At 42.2% G+C, this 19,679-nt stretch overlaps 1 long non-coding RNA gene across 1 annotated transcript in view; it reads left to right on the top strand.

Moving 5' to 3' along the window:
* The first annotated feature begins 233 nt into the window (after positions 1 to 233).
* The window catches only part of LOC145404052 (uncharacterized), a 30,271-nt gene continuing 10,825 nt past the window's right edge, over positions 234 to 19,679 (top strand). The window contains exon 1 of the long non-coding RNA XR_013898106.1: positions 234 to 334. This is a non-coding gene — a long non-coding RNA (uncharacterized LOC145404052). The remainder of the gene's footprint in view (positions 335 to 19,679) is intronic.

Raw genomic sequence — 19,679 nt, 5'->3', positions numbered from 1 at the left:
TTTTTTTTTTTAGCAGACTAAACACTTGGTAAAAATAAATAAAGGAATTTTTGTTTTATTATTTATACTTTTATTAACATCGGATAAATATTAACAGTAATTCTCTATATAGCAGTATATGACAGTCCCATCTGTGTCCTGATTGACTAGCTATTATGACGTCACTAGCTCCGCCCCCTTACCACACTTGTGGCTGCTGGGCCAGACGACCCAAGTGTGGTGGGTGTGGGAAGCCAGTGTGGACTGTGGACCCTGACACCGAGGTGGATAAACGCCATGGCTCCTTTCGCTCTGCTCTGCATTCTGCTGGCTGTTCTTCCTGCTCTGAGCTCAGGTACGGTGATTTATGACTTTTTTTTCTTTTTGAGATTCGTGATAAGTGCGTTTTGAAATTTCGTTATAGCTCCTCACTAGCGTATTACTGTATTCTTTCCGCACATCGATGTCCTCTCGTGTCTTATAGATGCAAAGTTCCGTATGTCGATGTGGAATTTTAAATTGCGATTTCGTTGCACATTTTCTTCAGCGGTTTATTCTGATCATTGCAAATCGATATGCTCTTGCATTAGTGCAACCTGTTTCACCGCTAAACAATATAAATAACCCTCAGTTGTGCAGAGATGTTTTATGCCAAAAATATAATAATAGTAATTGAAGTACCCACCCGACTGAGCGATCCCGACACCACCACCCCAGGAGGAGGACATGAGGAGGTGATACCCAACCCAAGAGAAGGCGATGGGGAGGCTTATAGCTGTCCCGCGCTAACCTGCTCATATCCTTAGCTACCTTATGCCCCTCTTCTACGCAGCCAGACCCACAGGAAGTGCATCAACCAGGTGCATTACCCTCTGATCGGGATAGCGCTCGCTAGAATCGGGGTAGGACTTGCCCTAAGATAGTCCCAAGTAGGCCCTCGGTGGCAGAGTCCACCAGACCTGCCTCCAAAAGAGGAAGAGCAACGTCTGGTGCTCATAGACCTACTTTACCCCAGGGGAGCAGCAGCACAGTAGTATCCACTGGATCTACTGTAGAAGGAGCGTCCACTGGCTCTCCTTCTGCCACCAACCTTTGGGAGCAGGCGTCTCGGACCATCAGCCAGACGACCTTCGCCTGCAGTCCTCATGAGGGTAGCGGGCCAGTGGTAGTATCCACCGGACCTGCCACCAGGGGAGAGACCACCAGTTGTCCCCCAGCTGCACTTTTCCCCCGGCAGCAGGAGGACAGTAGAGTGCATCAGACCTGCCGCAGAAGCCAGAAAGTCCACCGGACTTTCCCCTCCTACTGTCTCCGGGACAAGTGGTACCCCAACAGTATTCCCCGGACCTGTCAGCTTGGAGGAGTGTCCCCCGGATCTCCTTCGTCCACTACCCCAGGAGGGAGCCTGGGTAGTAACCCTTGGACCTGCCAGGTAGAAGGAGTGTCCCCTGGACCTTCTTCCTCTGGCCAGGAATGGAGTTCCAGTAGGGTCCACCAGACTCACCAGGCTGAGGGGCAGACCACCAGTCATCCCTCCTCCATTACCCCGGAGGCTCCCTATGAGGGCTCAGTCTCTGGCTCAGCCCACCACTCCAGAGGATGAGTGAGATGCCCCTCCTGTTCCCCCTCCTCTACAAAGGGTGAAGACTGTTCCCCAACAGGGCCCCCATAGGAGAGTACCTGGAGCAGACCCATTGTGAGATTGGGTGTCCTGTCCCTGCAGCCCAGCCCCCAACATCCCCAGCAGCTGATGGACTCCCCTAAGGTGGGCTGCCACAGCCAACCCCTGACAGCTTTCTCCTCTTGGCGAGACTGCAGCCCTCGGACTCTGAGGGGTGGCCCGCAGCCAACCCCAGGCCTGAGCCAGCTCGGACCCTCCTCTAGGACTCCCACCACGGCCAAGGGCAGGCGCTGTGCAGCGTGTCTTTTAACCCTGTTCAGCCACAGTTCAGAGGGCCACCACACTCCCAGGGTCCCCACTAGGAAAGGGCTGCCCACCACACTGCCCACCAGGTTACCCTGGACTCTCGACCACGCCGCCCGAGACTTGTGCCCCTGTCAGGAGTGCACCCCTGACAGCCCACCTCTCACTCTGGGCTGCCACCTGTGTTTACCTGCGACCTAGCCCTCTACGCACCCCGGCGCCCACCAGTGGCGCCACCTAGCCCTCTACACACCCCAGCGCCTACCAGTGGCGCCACCAGCACTGCAACACTCGTGTCCCATCCCTAGTGCTATAGCCCCTGTGGAAACCTCAATCACCCCAGAGTGTCGTGCCCCTGTGTAATACTGTAGCTCTCCCCGTAACATGTCATAGATCCTGGGTGCACACATCCCGTTTAATACATCGCTAAAGAAGAGCAGTTACGACGCCCGCTATGCCACTAAAAATAATGTCATGTATATTATTACTTGTTTTCACACACACACACACACACACATTTATTTCCTTTTTTTTCTGTCAGTGTCATTATTCTTCTTATAATTGATTGTTTCGCAGTATTTTTCACTTTATTCTTATTATTATTATTATCATTATTTTTACTACTACTACTACTACTACTACTACTGCTCTACGAGTAGCGTTAGCCAGTCTCTTGTGCCCTGCCCACTACTAATGCCCTGCCCTCTTCCCGCTTTACCGTTGCTGATTGGCCTTTTTTTTATACAAGTAAGAAGGAACCAAAGGCTAGGAGCCTGCAAAACAATTCCTTCCAAGAAAAAAAAATTAATACAAAACTGAACCAAATTCAAGATCTCTTCATTTCGAGATGCTTGGACACACTGCGTTTGAAAGACTGGAGATCATAGGAAGTAGGAAATGCAGACAGAGGGAAACAGTTCCAGAGCTGACCTGTTGCATAAATGAAGGACTGGGAGTAATGGTTAACTCTTGCATTAGAGAGTTGGACAGAAAAGGGATGAGAGTTTGTTGCTAGACGGGTGCAACGCAACCATCGTAGAGGTGGAGGGATGCAAGCAGACAATTCGAAGGAGCAGTGACCATTGAAGTAGCGATAGAAAAGAGATAAAGAGGCAACGGTGCGGCGAAGAGACAGAGGTTGAAGGGAGCCAGTAATAGGTGGAGAGTTAATGAGACAAAAAGCCTTTGACTCCACTCTGTTGAGAAGAGCTGTATGTTTGTGAGCCTCGCCATACATGAAAGTTGTACTCTACACAGGGGCGAATAAAACCCGTGTATAAAGTAAATAACTGTGCAGGGGTACAGAAGGTATGGAGCTGACTTAGCACACCTAATCTCTTGGAAGCTGATTTTACAAGAAAGGTAATATGATCTTTCCAAGATAAATCCCGAGTGAATGAAACCCCAAGCATGTTCAAGGATGATGCAAGCTTAAGAGGGATAATATTAAACATTAGTGGGCACTCCTGTGGAAGATTCTGTCGGGTTGATAGGTGTAAAAACTGAGTCTCTGATGCATTAAAAACATGATTCTTTTTAACCCAGTCAGAGATACGAACCAAGTCAGACATTAGGTATGCAATAGCCTCATCCCTTGTTTGCTGAAGTAACTGCCGGGATGGACATTGCGGGAACCGAATGGAAAGGTTAAGGGTGGAATCATCAGCATACGAGTGGATAGAACAGAAGAACAGAAGAAGAGAGGCCGGTTGGCCCATGCTAGGCAGTTCCTAGAAGAGTAACTGAACTACTAGAATGAGATAAGGAGAGCAAAAAAGAAGGCTCTTCCCCGCCCTCCAAATCCTCCAGCCGAAGCCGGCAGGAAAAAGTCAGAAAGAACACCATGCAGTATAGAAAAACTGGCGTGGACATTTTATAAGAATGTGTGAAAGGAGAATAGAGACTATCGTGGTGTAACCTGAAAAGGAAAAAGTATGAATTAGTATTGGTTATAAGATTTTTTTTAATCTATATCCACCCCTTATTTGTCATGTTTATCTAGCCTTTGCTTGAAACTCTCAATGGAAGAGGCAGCAACCACTTTACTAGGTAGCTTATTCCATTCGTCTACTACTCGATTACCAAACCAATTTCTACCTATTTCCTTATTGAAACGGAATTTTTCTAGTTTAAAACCATTACCTCTAGTTCTATCTTGTATGCTCACTTTAAGTACCTTCCTAATATCTCCCATATTTATACCCTTCATCCACTTAAACCTCAATTAAGTCTCCCCTTACTCGACGCCTTTCTAGCGAGTGCAGACTTACTCATTTCAGTCTGTCTTCATACGACAGGTTCCGAACATTATGTATCATTTTTGTCATTCTTGTCTGTACATTTTCTAACGAGTTAATATCCATTCTAAAGTAAGGACACCAAAACTGTACTGCATAGTCTAATTGTGGCCTTACTAATGCTAGATAAAGTTGCAGTATTACTTTTGATGACCTGTTGCTCACGCTTCTCGAAATAAATCCTAGGACTCTATTTGCTTTATTTCTCGCTTTAATACACTGTTGTCTTGGTTTAAGGTCGTTACTAACCATAACTCCTTGATCTCTCTCGCATTCGATTTGCTGATTTCTTTGTTATCTAAGCTGTATTTAGTATCTCCAGTGGTCTTGTCTACGTTAAGTACTTTACATTTTTCAACGTTAAATTCCATTTTGCCAAGTTTTAGACCATTTGGACAATATACTGAGGTTCTTTTGTATGTTATAGCAATCGTCAGTCGAGTTAATGATACGCCCTAATTTCGTATCGTCGGCAAATTTGCTGATGCTGCTAGTGACTCCTAAGTCTAGGTCATTTATATATATAGTAAATAATAAGGGCCCGAGTACAGAACCCTGGGGTACACCGTTAGTTACTAATCCCCAATCCGACATAGTTCCATTTATTAATACTCTCTGCTTTCGTCCTTTCAGCGAGGATTCTATCCATTTTAAGATATCGCCGTCTATACCGTGTGCTCGAACCTTTCTAACTAGCCTTTCGTGTGGGACCCTATCAAAAGCTTTATTAAAGTCCAGATAAATAACATCGTAAGCTTTATCGCTATCCACTGCCTCATATACCTCCGAGTAGAAAGACAAGTTTGTGAGGCAGGACCGTCCTTGGCTGAATCCGTGCTGACTTTCGTTTGTAAGATTAAATCTTTCTAAGTGTTCTCTAATATTATTTGCCAAAATTGGCTCTAACATTTTTCCTACTATTGACGTTAGACTTATTGGACGATAATTCGACACAGCGGATTTATCACCCTTTTTAAAGATGGGCACTACGTTTGCGGTCTTCCACGCCTCTGGAACTTCTTCTGAAATTAAAGAGTCATTAAATAATGTTAAAAGTGGCTGACATAATTCTTCTTTGGTTTCTTTTATAATTTTTGCATATATATCGTCCGGACCAGGCGATTTTTGCGGTTTTAACTTATTAATGTACAGCTTAGAAGATCATTGATGAATAAAACGAAGAGAGTTGGTGATAGGACAGAGCTCTGAGGAACACCACTCATGACAGATCTAGGAGAAAAACGATGGCCGTCTACAATAGCGACTATAGAACGACCAGAAAGGAAGCTGTAGATGAATGCACAGATAGAAGGATAGAAACCGTAAGAGGGCAGCTTGGAAATTAAAGATTTATGCCAGTTTCAACTGAAAGCCTTTGAGATGTCAAGTGCGATGGCAAAGTTTTCACCAAAGTCCCGGAAGGAGGATGACCGGGCGTCTGAAAGGTTGGTGAGACGATCTCCAGTGGAGTGTCTCTGACGGCCAATACTGACGATCAGAAACAAGGCTGTGATAGGAAAGATGCCTTAATATTTTTTTTTGTTAAGAATAGATTTGAAACCTTTTCAGGCACAGGATGTTAAAGCAACTGGACGATAGTTAGAGGGTTGGGAATGGTCACCCCTCTTTGGACTGGCTGAATGAGAGCAAACTTCCAGCAAGAAGGAAAGGTACAAATTGAAAGACAAAGCCGAAAGCGTTTACCTAGGCAGGGTGTAAGCACAGAAGCACAATTCTTGAGGACAACAGGAGGGACCCCATCAGGCCTATATGCCTTGTTAATATTGAGGCCAGTGATGACAGAAAATACATCAGCTGAAGATATTTTAATGTCAGCAATGAGGAAGTCAGAGGGAGGAAGTGATGGAGGAACAGTACCAGAATCATCTAAGGTGGAATTGGAGGAGAAAGTCTGAGCAAAGAGATCTGCTTTATCAGTAGAAGAAATAGCTACAGACCATCAGAGTAGAAAAGAGGAGGTAAAAATGATGAAGTAAAGTCATTAGAAAGGTTTTTGGCAAGGTGCCACAAGAAGCGGGAAGAATTCGAGTTGGAGAATTGAGAGCATATAGTACGGATGAAATTATTTTTAGCAAAGCGAAGAACAAACTTAGCGCGATTCCGGGCAGAAACATAAAAAAAGATGTAATTCAGGGGTGGGTTGGCTCTGGTACCTTTTATAGGACTTCTTGTGGACAGCATTAGAACAAGTGTGATTAAACCAAGGCTTTCTTGCATTAGTCAACGGTTATGAGAAAGGAATGTATGCTTCCATGCTCAAGAGAATAACCTCTGTAAAGCGCAAGGCACACTCAGATGGCTCCCTGCCATGGAAGCAAGAATTATTCCAGGGAAAATCAAAGATGTACTGCCTGACGGCCTCCCAGTCCGCAGCTCCGAACTTCCACAGATGATGTTTCTTTGGAGGGTCCACATGGCGTACTGGAGCGAAAAGACAGGTTAAGGTAATAAGGTTGTGATCAGTGAAGCCCAATGTAGAGGAAAGATTAACAGCATAAGCTGAAGGATTAGTTGTAAAGAACAGGTCAAGTATGTTGGAGGTCACTCCAAGGCAGTAAGGGATACGGGTAGCTTGCTGTACAAGCTGCTCTAAGTCATTAAGGCTTGTTCACTATGTGGATCAGTGAAAGCAGGGGAGAGCTAAAGATAGTGATGGACATTGAAATCTCCTAGAATGGAGATTTCAGAGAAAGGAGAAATGTGTTCCATCGTAGAAGTAAGATAGTCAAACAATTTTTGACAGTCAGTAGAATTAGGTGATAAGTAAACAGCACAGATATATTTAGCCAGAGAATGACAGGAGAGCCGAAGCCAGAGAGTAGAGAATTCAGAAGAATCAAGTTCAAGAACACGAAAGCAAGCGAAGTCGTTGCTTACATATACACAACAGCCACCTTTGGCTTTGAAATGAGTATAGAGAAAGGAGGCGGATACGACAAAAAGGGTTTGCTGTCAGTTGCCTCAGACAGCTGAGTCTCGGTATGGAAGAGAAGGTGAAGTTTAGAGTAGGAGAGGTTATGTTCAACAGAGAGAAAGTTAGAGGAAAGGCCGAGTTATGTTGCAGAAATGAAGGGATAATTACTCTTATTATTGAAAAAATAACGAGCCTTACCAAGAAATAGTATCATATTATTTACTTTTACTTTGAATTCATTTCTGTATGACAAAGGAAACACTAAAATTTGCTAACTGAATCAAAATCAGTTTGAAAAGAACTATCCCGACTCCTCCCACGACTACAGCTTAATTTTGGCGCCAAGAAAGTTCGGAGCTTGGCAATAACACGTCGCAGCTGTGCCGCTGTTACTGTTAAACATATTATGTCAGGTATCTGTCATGTCTGGTAAGTTACCACAGTATCATAACCATAGCGTAATTTCCTTTATTTATTTCCTTCATTAATTTCCTTAAAATTAGTGGGACCGAACACAAAAGTAGGAAAACGAAATGTCACTTGCTTCGCCTACTCAGCACTGTAGCTTACATAAATTGTATTCCACCTGTCTCATCATAATACTGTCTTTAGGCTATAACAAAACGATTACAGTATATGTATTTGTATATTCCAATAATGGACACATGGGCGTCATCCAAGGGGGGCAAGGAGGGAAATGTCCCCCCAAATTTTCAATCAGGGGGGAGACAGCAGTAATGAGAGATAAGTCAGGATAATATTAGAAATAAAATATAGCCCACCTGATTTACAGCCAAGTTTGCTTTTCCTCAATATTTATAACAAGAGAGAGTACGTGGGTGTTGTCTCCCTGACAAAAGTTTCAAGGCAAGTATGCTAATGACTGTTTCCACCAACAGTGCTGTATAAGAAATTTGTTTCTATACACGTGAAGTCATTGAAATCTTATAGGGGGAATTTTGTGTGTGTGTGTGTGTGTGTGTGTGTGTGTTTATACCAAATATAAGGAAAAAATTAAAAACACTAAGTTCTTTGTAGAATGTATCTTTTTTATTTTCATAGAGGGAACTTTCGTTACTTTACAAACCTTTCAGGGATGACGTTCTTTGGTACCTTTTTCCAACATCCTTTCCTACAAAACATATTTCCTAGTTAAATGGAAAAGATATAATTGCAGTTAAGGGGTTAAGTAAAACTTTTGTTGCTTCGATTAGCAAGAGTGCCTGACATGTTTATCGGATGCTGGCACAGCAAGACTGGCTTTCCTCACCTCCCAGAACTCCCACTCAGGCCTATGGGTGAGTGGGCGAGGCCAAGGGGGTGGGGCACAAGAGACTCTGGCTAAAGCTACCTGTCTACTACTACTACTACTACTACTATCATTATTATTATCACTATCATTATTTTTATCGTCATCATTATTCTATATGGTGGGGATATAGGAATCGCCCCTGTCCGTCCGTCTTTCAGTCTGGGCCTGTTTCTCGTAAACTACCATGAGGATTATCTTCCTATCACACAGGAAGATAGTGTAAGTGTCGTAGTTGATGCCCGTATAGGTAATATTGCCATATTGTCTAATATTGTCTGCACTTCACGAGCTATGACCATATAATTCTTGTTACCTCCGCCAAGGAGGTCATGTTTTGCCCCACGTTGGTTAGGTGATTTGAGTGTCTGTCTGTCTGTTAGCAGGATTACTCAAAAAGTTATGAGCGGATTTTGATTAACTTTTGTGGAAGGGTGGGCCATGGGCCAAGGAAGAATTATTAAATATTGGGGCAGATCAGGGTCCGGAGTATCCCGCACAATATCTCCAAAAGTTCACAGTGAATTTCAATGAAATTTTATGGAAAGATGTGCCATGGACCAAAAACAAACTGATTAAATTTGGGGGCGGATCTGGATCCTATATCCACTAATCCGGATCCGGATCCTTTTTTAATGCCAATGGTATTGGCAGAGGTATGCACTCTCCGAGCACTTTCCAATGTTATTATTTGGAAACTTCTTGCTGGATTCTTATCATGTCTTACAGAAAGATAGAGTATAAGCCCTGGTTTATGTCATTATATGAAATTTCCAGTGTAAATATTTTACGAGCTATATCCATACAAGGAAACTAATCTGTAAACAGCTGTATCTTGGAAACTACTTGCTGGATCATCGTCTTAAAGAACAAGAAGTGGTGCCAAGGCACAGCAAACCCGTGCGCGGCAGTCATTTTAGTGCTGACGTATAAACACAACAGGATCATCTAGTCAAAGATGTCACATAAAGTTTGGAGTAAATCGGGCGAAAATTGACAATTTTTAGCCCATTTGAAATTTTAGGCCCGACCCTCCTGACATTGCCCCTCCTACTGCTAACTGGGGTAACCCCCCTGATGTAATGAAGCATGTTGTAGGATGCAAATTTGAAAGATGCACCTTTAGGTTTAGGTTTCATGTCGATGTGACGAATTTGAAAGGAGTTATAGTGAAAAAAAAAAAAAAAAAACGATTTTCTTTACATTTGGGGGGGCCCATAGCCTGGGGCTTGGCCCAGTTTGGCCCAAAATTTAATCACGTGTTCAGATGATAGTAGGCCACCATCCCTGTAATTTTAATTAAAATTACACCACTAGTTTTCACGTAACGCTGTTAACAGAAAGACAGACAAAGAAACAGGCAGATAAACCGAGTAACAGCAATAGCCTATCAATCTCTGAGCCCTTCCTGGGCAGGGACGGATAAGATACGTACGACTCCTAGTTTATGCCCATATATATATATATATATATATATATATATATATATATATATATATATATATATATATATATATATATACATATATATATATATATATATATATATATATATATATATATATATCTATATTTTATTCAAAGAAGAAGGAACCCAAGGCCATGAGCCCGCAGAAACAGTTCCCTCGAAGAGAAAAACAAAATACAATAAAGAGCCAAAATCAAGATCCGATCATTTTGAGATACCTGGACACACTGCGTTTGAAAGACTGGAGATCATAGGCAGCAGGAAATACAGACAGAGGGAGACAGTTCCAGAGTTGACCTGTAGCATAAATGAAAGACTGGGAGTAACGGTTAACTCTTGCATTATAGAGTTGGACAGAAAAGGGATGAGAGTTTGCTGCCAGACGGGTGCTACGCGCCCGTCGTAGAGGTGGAGGAATGCAAGCAGACAGTTCAGAGGAGCAGTGACCATTAAAGTAGCGATAGAAAAGAGATAAAGATGCAACAGTGCGGCGAAGGGACAGAGGTTGAAGGGAGTCAGTAAGAGGAGGAGAGTTAATGAGACGAAAAGCCTTTGACTCCACCCTATTGAGAAGACCTGTATGTGGGGAGCCTCCCCACACATGAGAGTTGTACTCCACACAGGGGCGGATAAAACCCCTGTATAGAGTCAACAATTGTGCCGGGGTTAAGAAAGAGCGGAGTCGGCTAAGCACACCCAATCTCTTGGAAGCAGATTTTACAAGAGATGTAATATGATCTTTCCAAGATAAGTCCCGAGTAAATGAAACCCCAAGCATGTTCAAGGATGATGCAGGATTAAGCTGAATATTATTAAACATTAGTGGGTATACCTGTGGAAGATTTTGTCGGGTTGATAGGTGTAAGAACCGAGTCTTAGATGCATTAAAAACAACCATATTATTTTTACCCCAGTCAGAGATACGAGTCAAGTCAGACATTAGGTGTGCCATAGCCTCATCCCTTGTTTGTTGAAGTAACTGTTGAGATGGGCGTTGCAGGAACTGAATGGAAAGGTGAAGGGTGGAGTCATCAGCGTATGAGTGGATAGGGTTAGATGTACAGCTTAGAAGATCATTGATGAATAAAAGGAAGAGAGTTGGTGATAGGACAGAGCTATGAGGAACACCACTCGTGACAGATCTAGGAGAAGAACGATGGTCGTCTACAACAGTGGCTATAGAACGACCAGAAAGGAAGCTAGCGATGAAGGCACAGATAGAAGGATAGAAACCGTAGGAGGGCAGTTTGGAAATTAAAGATTTATGCCAGACTCGATCGAAAGCCTTTGAGATGTCAAGTGCAATGGCAAAGCTTTCGCCAAAGTCCCGAAAGGAGGATGACCAGGTGTCTGAAAGGTAGGTGAGAAGATCGCCAATGGAGCGTCCCTGACGGAACCTGTACTGACGATCGGAAAGAAGGTTGTGATAGGAAAGATGCCTTAAAATTTTTCTATTGAGAATTGACTCGAAAACTTTTGAAATACAGGACGTTAAAGCAATTGGACGATAGTTGGAGGGTTGGGAGTGGTCACCCTTCTTTGGGACTGGCTGAATGAGAGCAAACTTCCAGCAAGAAGGAAAGGTACAAGTTGACAGACAAAGGCGAAAGAGTTTACCTAGGCAGGGTGTAAGCACAGAAGCACAGTTCTTGAGAACAACAGGAGGGACCCCATCAGGCCCATATGCCTTGTTAGTACTGAGGCCAGTGATGGCAGAAAGTACATCAGCTGAAGAAATTTTAATGTCAGCCATGAGGAAGTCAGAGGGGGGAAGTGATGGAGGAACAGCATCAGAGTAGAAAAGAGGAGGGAAGGATGATGAGGTAAAGTTGTTAGAAAGGTTTTTGGCAAGGTGCCAGAAGGAGTGGGAAGAATTCGAGTTTGAGAGTTGAGAGCATTTAGTACGTATGAAATTATTTTTAGCAGAGCAAAGAACAGACTTAGCACGATTCCGGGCAGAAACGTAAAGATGATGTGATTCAGGGGTGGGTTGGCTCCGGTACCTTTTGTAGGCCCTCTCCTTGTTGCGGACAGCATAAGAACAAGTGTGATTAAACCAAGCCTTTCTTGCGTTAGTCAAAGGATATGAGAAAGGAATGTAAGCTTCCATGCCTGAGAGAATAACCTCCGTAATGTGCAAGGCACACTCAGATGGCTCACGGCCATGGAAGCAATAATCATTCCAGGGAAAATCAAAGAAGTACTGCCTGAGGGCCTCCCAGTCCGCGGCTCCAAAATGCCACAGACGACATTTCCCTGGAGGGTCCACATGCCGTACCGGAGTGATAGGACAGGTTAAGGTGATAAGGTTGTGATCGGAGGACCCCAAGGGAGAGAAAAGATTAACAGAGTAAGCAGAAGGATTAGTTGTGAGGAAGAGGTCAAGTATGTTGGAGCTCTCTCCAAGGCGGTCAGGGATACGGGTAGGGTGCTGTACAAGCTGCTCTAGGTCATTAAGGATAGAAAGGATGTAGGCTTGTTCACCAGGTGGATCAGTGAAAGGAGAGGAGAGCCAAAGGTGGTGGTGAACATAGAAATCTCCTAGAATGGAGATTTCTGAGAAAGGAGAAATGGATAGAATGTGTTCCATCACAAAAGTAAGATAGTCGAAGAATTTTTGATTGTCAGTAGAATTAGGGGATAAGTAAACAGCACAGATATATTTAGTCAGAGAATGACAGGAAAGCCGAAGCCAGAGTGTAGAGAATTCAGAAGAATCGAGTTCAGGAACACGAGAGCAAGATAAGTCTTTGCATATACATACACAACAGCCACCTTTGGCTTTGAAATGAGTATAGAGAAAGTAGGAGGATACAGAAAAGGGTTTGCTGTCAGTTGCCTCAGACAGCTGAGTCTCGGTTAGAAAAAGAAGGTGAGGTTTAGAGGAGGAGAGGTGGTGCTCAACAGAGCGAAAGTTAGAGGAAAGGCCGCGAATGTTGCAGAAATGAAGAAGAAGTGAGTCAGACGGTGGTTCCAGGCACCTCGAGTAGTCACCGGGAGAGTGGCGGATGGTGGGGGCATTTATGGTCCCCCCCCCCCTGGGGACTCCGAGGCTCGGTGAAGAGACGCCATAATTTTTTACATTTTGGAAAGGGAAGTGTAGTGTGTACTGTGCATGTAGTTTGGTGTAGATAGTTAGAGAAATTTGTGTTGGAGATCATGCTGGCCTACTCTCTGTGTAACTGAGACACTGAAAAAGTTCAGCAAAGGGGGATGGTCAGGAACTAGTCCTGAGGGCTGATGAAACGGGAACTCCAGCACTCCCTGTCATCAGCTTTCCATCCACCTCGGGAGTACTGCCCTTCTCGACTGGTGCTACATATATATATATGTTAGGACTCCATATTATAAATACAATTAATTATAGAAAACATGATAAATAGATAGATAGATAGATAGATAGATAGACAGACAGAGCACCAGGCAACCCTAGGAACGGGAAATGATCTTGCAAGTGTAACTGAGGAAATGTTGACAATACACTGGAAGCAGCAAGTCAGGGGATGATATAGGTAGTGTGTTAGCGAGATAGCATACGAACAATGCCTAGTGACCATACACACACATACACACATACTCACACACAGGTTTCTAGAACATTCCAACAACAGTGTAACACACGTGACACGACCCCTGCTACACCAGAATTTAGGAAGCTGAGCTCAGAAGGAGGCTAGCTATAGAACCGACAGGTAGTGGAGAGAGTGAACAAGAAGAGGGGTGCAACTAGACTTACTTAGTATATTAAGTCTCTTTAAGACACACCCTGCTCAACTTAGATTTTCTCTGAAGATAATAAATTAAGATCAACTCCCTGTATTCATTTTTAACTCCTACTACAAGAACCGAGAGTCACATTTGGTTGGCAGCGAACGTACGGACCTCTTCTACGAATCTACAGTGAATTTCTACAAAAGCAGGTGAGACTCTACAAGATTAGCTTCAGTTCTACAGTGAATTCCTACAAAATACAGCCTATGAGCCTACAAGCCTATGAGGCTACAAGTCTACAAAACAACTCTATAATCTTCACGTAACTTCAAGCAGCAGCAAGAAGAATAAAAAACAAAGCAAGTAAAGAAAAAGAAAGACCAAAGCAACAAGCACACAAAACCCTAACACTCTCTCCTGCCTACCTCCATCGCTGATGCAGAGGTCAAGACACACAGCACAACACCAGAGCCACATTTATAACGCATCTTACTCACCTTTCATCACCCAGGTTATGCATCACTACTCAGTTACTCATCACAGCTACCAGTGTGGGAAGCCGATGTCACCATGTGTATCTGCTGAGATGACATCACCACGCGAGTTTGCTGACATAAGGCCACGCCAATCAACGTGTGACTGACACCTGGCACTTCTCACCCACTACTCATTACTCATTATTCACATAGCTCCTACTCATACTCATTTATTTCCACAGTATTGAGTTGGAAATTCGACGTTCTATGCTGAGGTTTGCCTGTGCCAGCTGTTAACCACCACAAAGCACCAGGCCATGGAATTTCCTGAGTAATATCGTCCATCAACACAGCCTTAGAATTATCAAAAGATCTTCAATCAACCCTACATTTTTCTTCCGATATCGACAGTTGCATCGACACGCCTCTCCGAACTGTATCAAGTGGCTGAAATTATACTTACTCATTTCTTCTCAGTGCTAAAATTAGGTATTTTCAACTCCTTAACTTATTTCTATATATACACTTATACACACACTATCTATCATTTCTTACAACTCATTTACTCATCTATTTAGTTAGGACATAAACAAAAGGCGTATTTCATAACACCATACCTTAATGACGGGGATATTTTCGCCACCACCCACGTTAATACCAGATGAAACACAATCAGATCTAACAACGGATTCACAATTAGGACAGCACCAAGGCAACATACCCATTGTACAAAACTCAACACAAACTAAAGATCAAGAAACAAATACGTCAGTTCTAGGTGATGAGTGAGAAACCCCCTCTGACGTAGCAAGTGAGGACTTTGTCGCTGACTTGCACACGTATGCTAATATACTTAACAGGGTTCACCGTTCCGGCCAAACCTATTCCACCATTCCCTCACACAACGATAAACAAGTCCAAGTTAAATTAACAGAGCAAACAGTGAAAATGAAGAACGCAACAAATACCGCGGATCAAACATCCCCACCTCATGTTTATGTTTACCATGAAGATAAAACTGCCCCAAAATTTTCTGGCACAGAAAAAGATCGTATTGACGTCATTTCATTGGTCAGTCAGTGCGAACAAATCTTTATCAAGCGACACATCCTCGATGAACAAGAGAAAATTGCCTTTTTTTCGTCTTGCATAAGCCAGGAAAGATGTCCAGCAAGCAATTTACTGAGATCAGATAAGCTCCTCAAGGCTAGGACATATGATGAATTTAAAACTGAATTTTTGAAGAAATTTTCTGGAGGTATGAACTTCTTGCCAGGTATAATTCCAGAATTACATAAGATTGTAGGTCTTGTAAGGGAGCACACTACAAACCATGTGCTCAGTGAAATAACTGCTGATGTCTCCACAATCAAAAGAACATTGTTAGTTACTTTGGAAAACTCAAATTGGATAACAGATGATGGAAAGATGTCCCCAGACCTCGTCGTGGACATCATTGGTTATGTAGCTGCCTTGTGTAAATTACCTGATAGAACCCTTAAGATCGCCAAGACGATAGCATACACCCCAGGCATGTGCTTACTAGACTTAATGAACGAGGTAGAGATGCAGTGCAGTAAAGCAGGTATGGTCGACACACCCGCACATTCTAGTAGAATGAGAGTACCTGAGACAGTATCAGCGGTGAAAACATCAACACCGACCCAAAACAGAGAACAAAATCGATCGCGACCCGAAAGCAGGCAGAGCAAACAACTAAACGTGTCGAGGGTTCGATCACAAACACCAGGCTAGAGGCAGTTTCGTAAGTTTTCGCGCAGCCCGAGCAGATCTCGCGCCACAAACAACACTACATATGGGAAGTCACCTCGTAGGTCACAGTCAAGAGATAGGTCCATTGTATGTCATTATTGTGCAAAACCAGGACACACAAGGAATGAATGCTTTATCAAAACAAAAGAGGATAGACACAAGACACAAGGATTTGGTCTTTACTGTAGGCATCATAGATGCCAACGGCACTGGACCAGTAACTGCAAAACAGTAGAATAAATTGTGTCTATGTTCAAATCGGGGGAAGACCAAGTCATGACAAAAAACGAACAAACGTAAAGAAAAGCAAGTCTAAAATTCACATAGGAGGCATGTTGGGAAATGAGTGTATCTTGATACCAGCTGTATGTGAGGATCAAAACGTTTCCTTATTTTTAGACACAGGCTCTCCAGTGAACTTAATAACACAAGAAGAAATAAATAGAATTCTTAAAAATGAGAAGAAAGTAACTTTTCTGGAAGAAGCTGATTTAGATTTACATACGGCAGATGGAAAAAAAATTACAGTAAAAGGTATGATAAGGTTAAATATCAGTTTCACAGAGACTACAAGACCATTCTCTGCATTATTCTATATCGTTGAAAACTTAGCAATTAAAGCTCAAATGTTACTGGGCTTAAGATGCATGAGAGCAGAGAACATAACTTTACTCCCACAAATGAATGGAATAGACTTTGACAATGAATTCATAGAGGAAATACCATCAGAGCCCTCACCGATTAGTAAAAGAGAACCAAAAAGAATTGGTAATATTAAAAGTTTAAACAAACATACACAAACAGATGAGTGTATAGATCCACTCCCACCACCAGCCCCAGCCTCCAGAATTAGAGACCCAGATAACAGTACTGATTTATCATTCTTTCCCGCTCATCTCACCAATGTTTTAGTTATACCACCTAATTCCTATATGAAAGTTACCATAAAGAGCAAATTACGGAATAGTACTGTTCTTGTCTTAGAAGAATTATGTAAAGTAAAGGAATTGTCAGTAGAAAACGCATTATGTCAGATGAACGACGAAGGGCAAACTCAGATATTCATAATTAATCACATGAATGGGGAAGTTCAGTTGAAAAAGGGGACTTGCATAGTTAATATTGAAAAATGTCCCGCCCCTGTGAAGGAAGTAGTTATAGCTGGAGTGACAAGTGAGATAAAATCTATGGATAAAGAAAGCATAAAAGAAAATTTAATTCACTCAGGTGAATTTGGTGAAGAAAATGATTTGTTAACCCTGCTGGAAACACACAGGGACACCGTAGCATTACCCGGAGAACAATTAGGGTGTACTAACCTGATTAATCACAAGATTAATGTGCACCCAGAAACGCCACCAATTTTCCTACCAGCCTACCGCATCCCACACTCCCAACATACACTTGCAAATCAATATGTCGATGAAATGTTAAAACTTGGAATTATTGAACCTTCAGTCTCCCCGTGGAATGCTCCATTATTCTTCGTGCCCAAACGAAATGGAGAAATGCGTGCGGTAGTAGATTACTGTAAACTAAATCACACAATCCCAGATCGATTTCCCATGCCATTGCAAGCGACATTTTACAGAATATTAGACCGGAAAATAATATGTTTTCAACAATCGATCTAGCAAATGGCTATTATCAAATACCGGTTGAAGAGGAGTCACGTAAATACACTGCCTTTTCCACAAATAGAGGACACTACCAATATACAAGGATGCTGATGCGACTGAGGACACCCCCGGGCACATGCCAGCGTCTTATGAATTACGTATTGTCCGGAATTTTAGGACAAGGAATATTTGTTTATCTTGACGATATTATAATCGCAACGAAAAATATTACGGATCATCTCAGGAAATTAGACTTACTCTTACAAAAGCTTAGTGATGCTGGTTTAAAAATTAAGCTTTTTAAATGCAAATTTTGCTTTAAGGAAATAAATTTCTTAGGCCACAAATTAAGTTCTACTGGTATTCACACCACCGATGACAAAATACAGGCAGTGAGATATTTTCCTAAACCCACTACGACTGACGAAGTTAGACAATTTTTAGGTCTAGCTGGGTACTATAGGTCATTCGTACCACAGTTCTCTCACATAGCCTTTCCTCTGTTCCAACTACTCAAAAAAGATGCTATATTCCAATGGGAAGAACAAAAAAAGGCATTTAACAATCTACAAATTAAACTAATAAATGCACCTTGTTTAGCATATCCGGATTACACAAAATCATTTCTTATTTGTACAGATGCATCAGTTAAAGGATAAGGGGCTGTACTGATGCAGGAAGATAAAAGAGGAAAGAATCAACCAATTGCATTTGCCAGCAGACAAACAAAAGGTGCAGAGAAAAATTATTGCACTACAGACTTAGAGGCACTTGCAGTGGTTTTTGCATTACAAAAGTTTCGAGATTTGGTATATGGTTACGAAATCCACTTATTCACCGACCATAAACCACTGGTGGGTATGTTTAAAGAAAAACTCCTTTCTGGGAGGAGAGCAAGATGGAAATGTACAGTTGAAAACTACAATGTACAAATTCATTATATACAAGGTAAAATGAACATAGTAGCTGACGCATTATCTAGGAATCTGAACACAGTTCAGGTCGCGGCATTAGATCTCAAAGGAAATATCCCAAACCACGAGGATATCGCAAAAGCACAAAGACTTGACCCAATATGGTTTAAAGTTATATACAAGTTAGAAAGTGGAGATGACATACAATTACTCAAACTGCATGTACCACTCGAACAATTCACAATGCAACCAAAAAGCCAAAGAAATACTAACCAGTTGGCAGCACCTAATGACATGATACCCCAAGTATTACGAACGATACACGATAGCCCACATGCAGGACATCCTGGAAAGGATAGGACATTCAAACAGGCCCAGCTGTTATATTACTGGCCTTCATTACGAAAAGATATAAACAATCATATAGACAGATGCGAATCATGTGCAAAACACAAAGGATACCCAATCACACCAGCACCGATGGGTAATTACCCTGTACCACAACAACCATGGGACGTTGTCGCGGTTGATTTACTCAAGATGCCATTATCATATAATAATAACCAATACCTATTCGTAGCAACGGATCATTTTTCCCGTTATGTCATTTTAGCTTCAAGTAAAGATAAAACAGCAGAGACAATAGCAAAGGCAATAACAGATAATGTAATATGTCGCTTTACTACCCCAAAGGTACTAATAAGTGATAATGGAGGAGAATTTATTTCTGATATCTTACAAGAAATATGTAAACAATACAATATCAAAAAGGTTAACGTTTTAGCCTATCACCCAGCATCTAATGGGTTAGTAGAGAGACAAAACAAAAAAGTATTAGATGTGCTACGACACATTCTCAGTGAAAATTATGCAAGCTGGGATGATTGGATTCCCAGAGTAGAAGCCTCAATTAATGGATCTATAAATAAATTCATAGGTAACACACCACATTTCACTATATATGGGACAGATAAAAAAACTACCATATGAGCTCCTAGAAGGTGACAGTCTGCCCATATACAATTACGATGATTACTCTAAACTCCGTTTACGTGAATTCCAGGACATACACAAAAGAGTCAAAAAACAATTAACGATGTCCAAGGAAGAAATGACGGAGGCATTTAACAAGAAGGCAAGAGATTCACCTATCAGCTTAGGAGACATTGTTTATGGTATCATTCATACAAGAGACAATAATTTATCCCCCAAATTTGAGGGCCCATACAGAGTAATTAACATAAAAGCAAACAAAGTTTTAATTAAGTCACTGT

Source organism: Coenobita brevimanus, chromosome 62, assembly GCF_032717465.1.
Source record: "Coenobita brevimanus isolate Jiangsu-jjx chromosome 62, ASM3271746v2, whole genome shotgun sequence".
Taxonomy (NCBI): domain Eukaryota; kingdom Metazoa; phylum Arthropoda; class Malacostraca; order Decapoda; family Coenobitidae; genus Coenobita; species Coenobita brevimanus.
The sequence above is the reverse complement of the archived record's forward strand: the minus strand, read 5'-3'. Positions and strand labels throughout refer to the sequence as shown.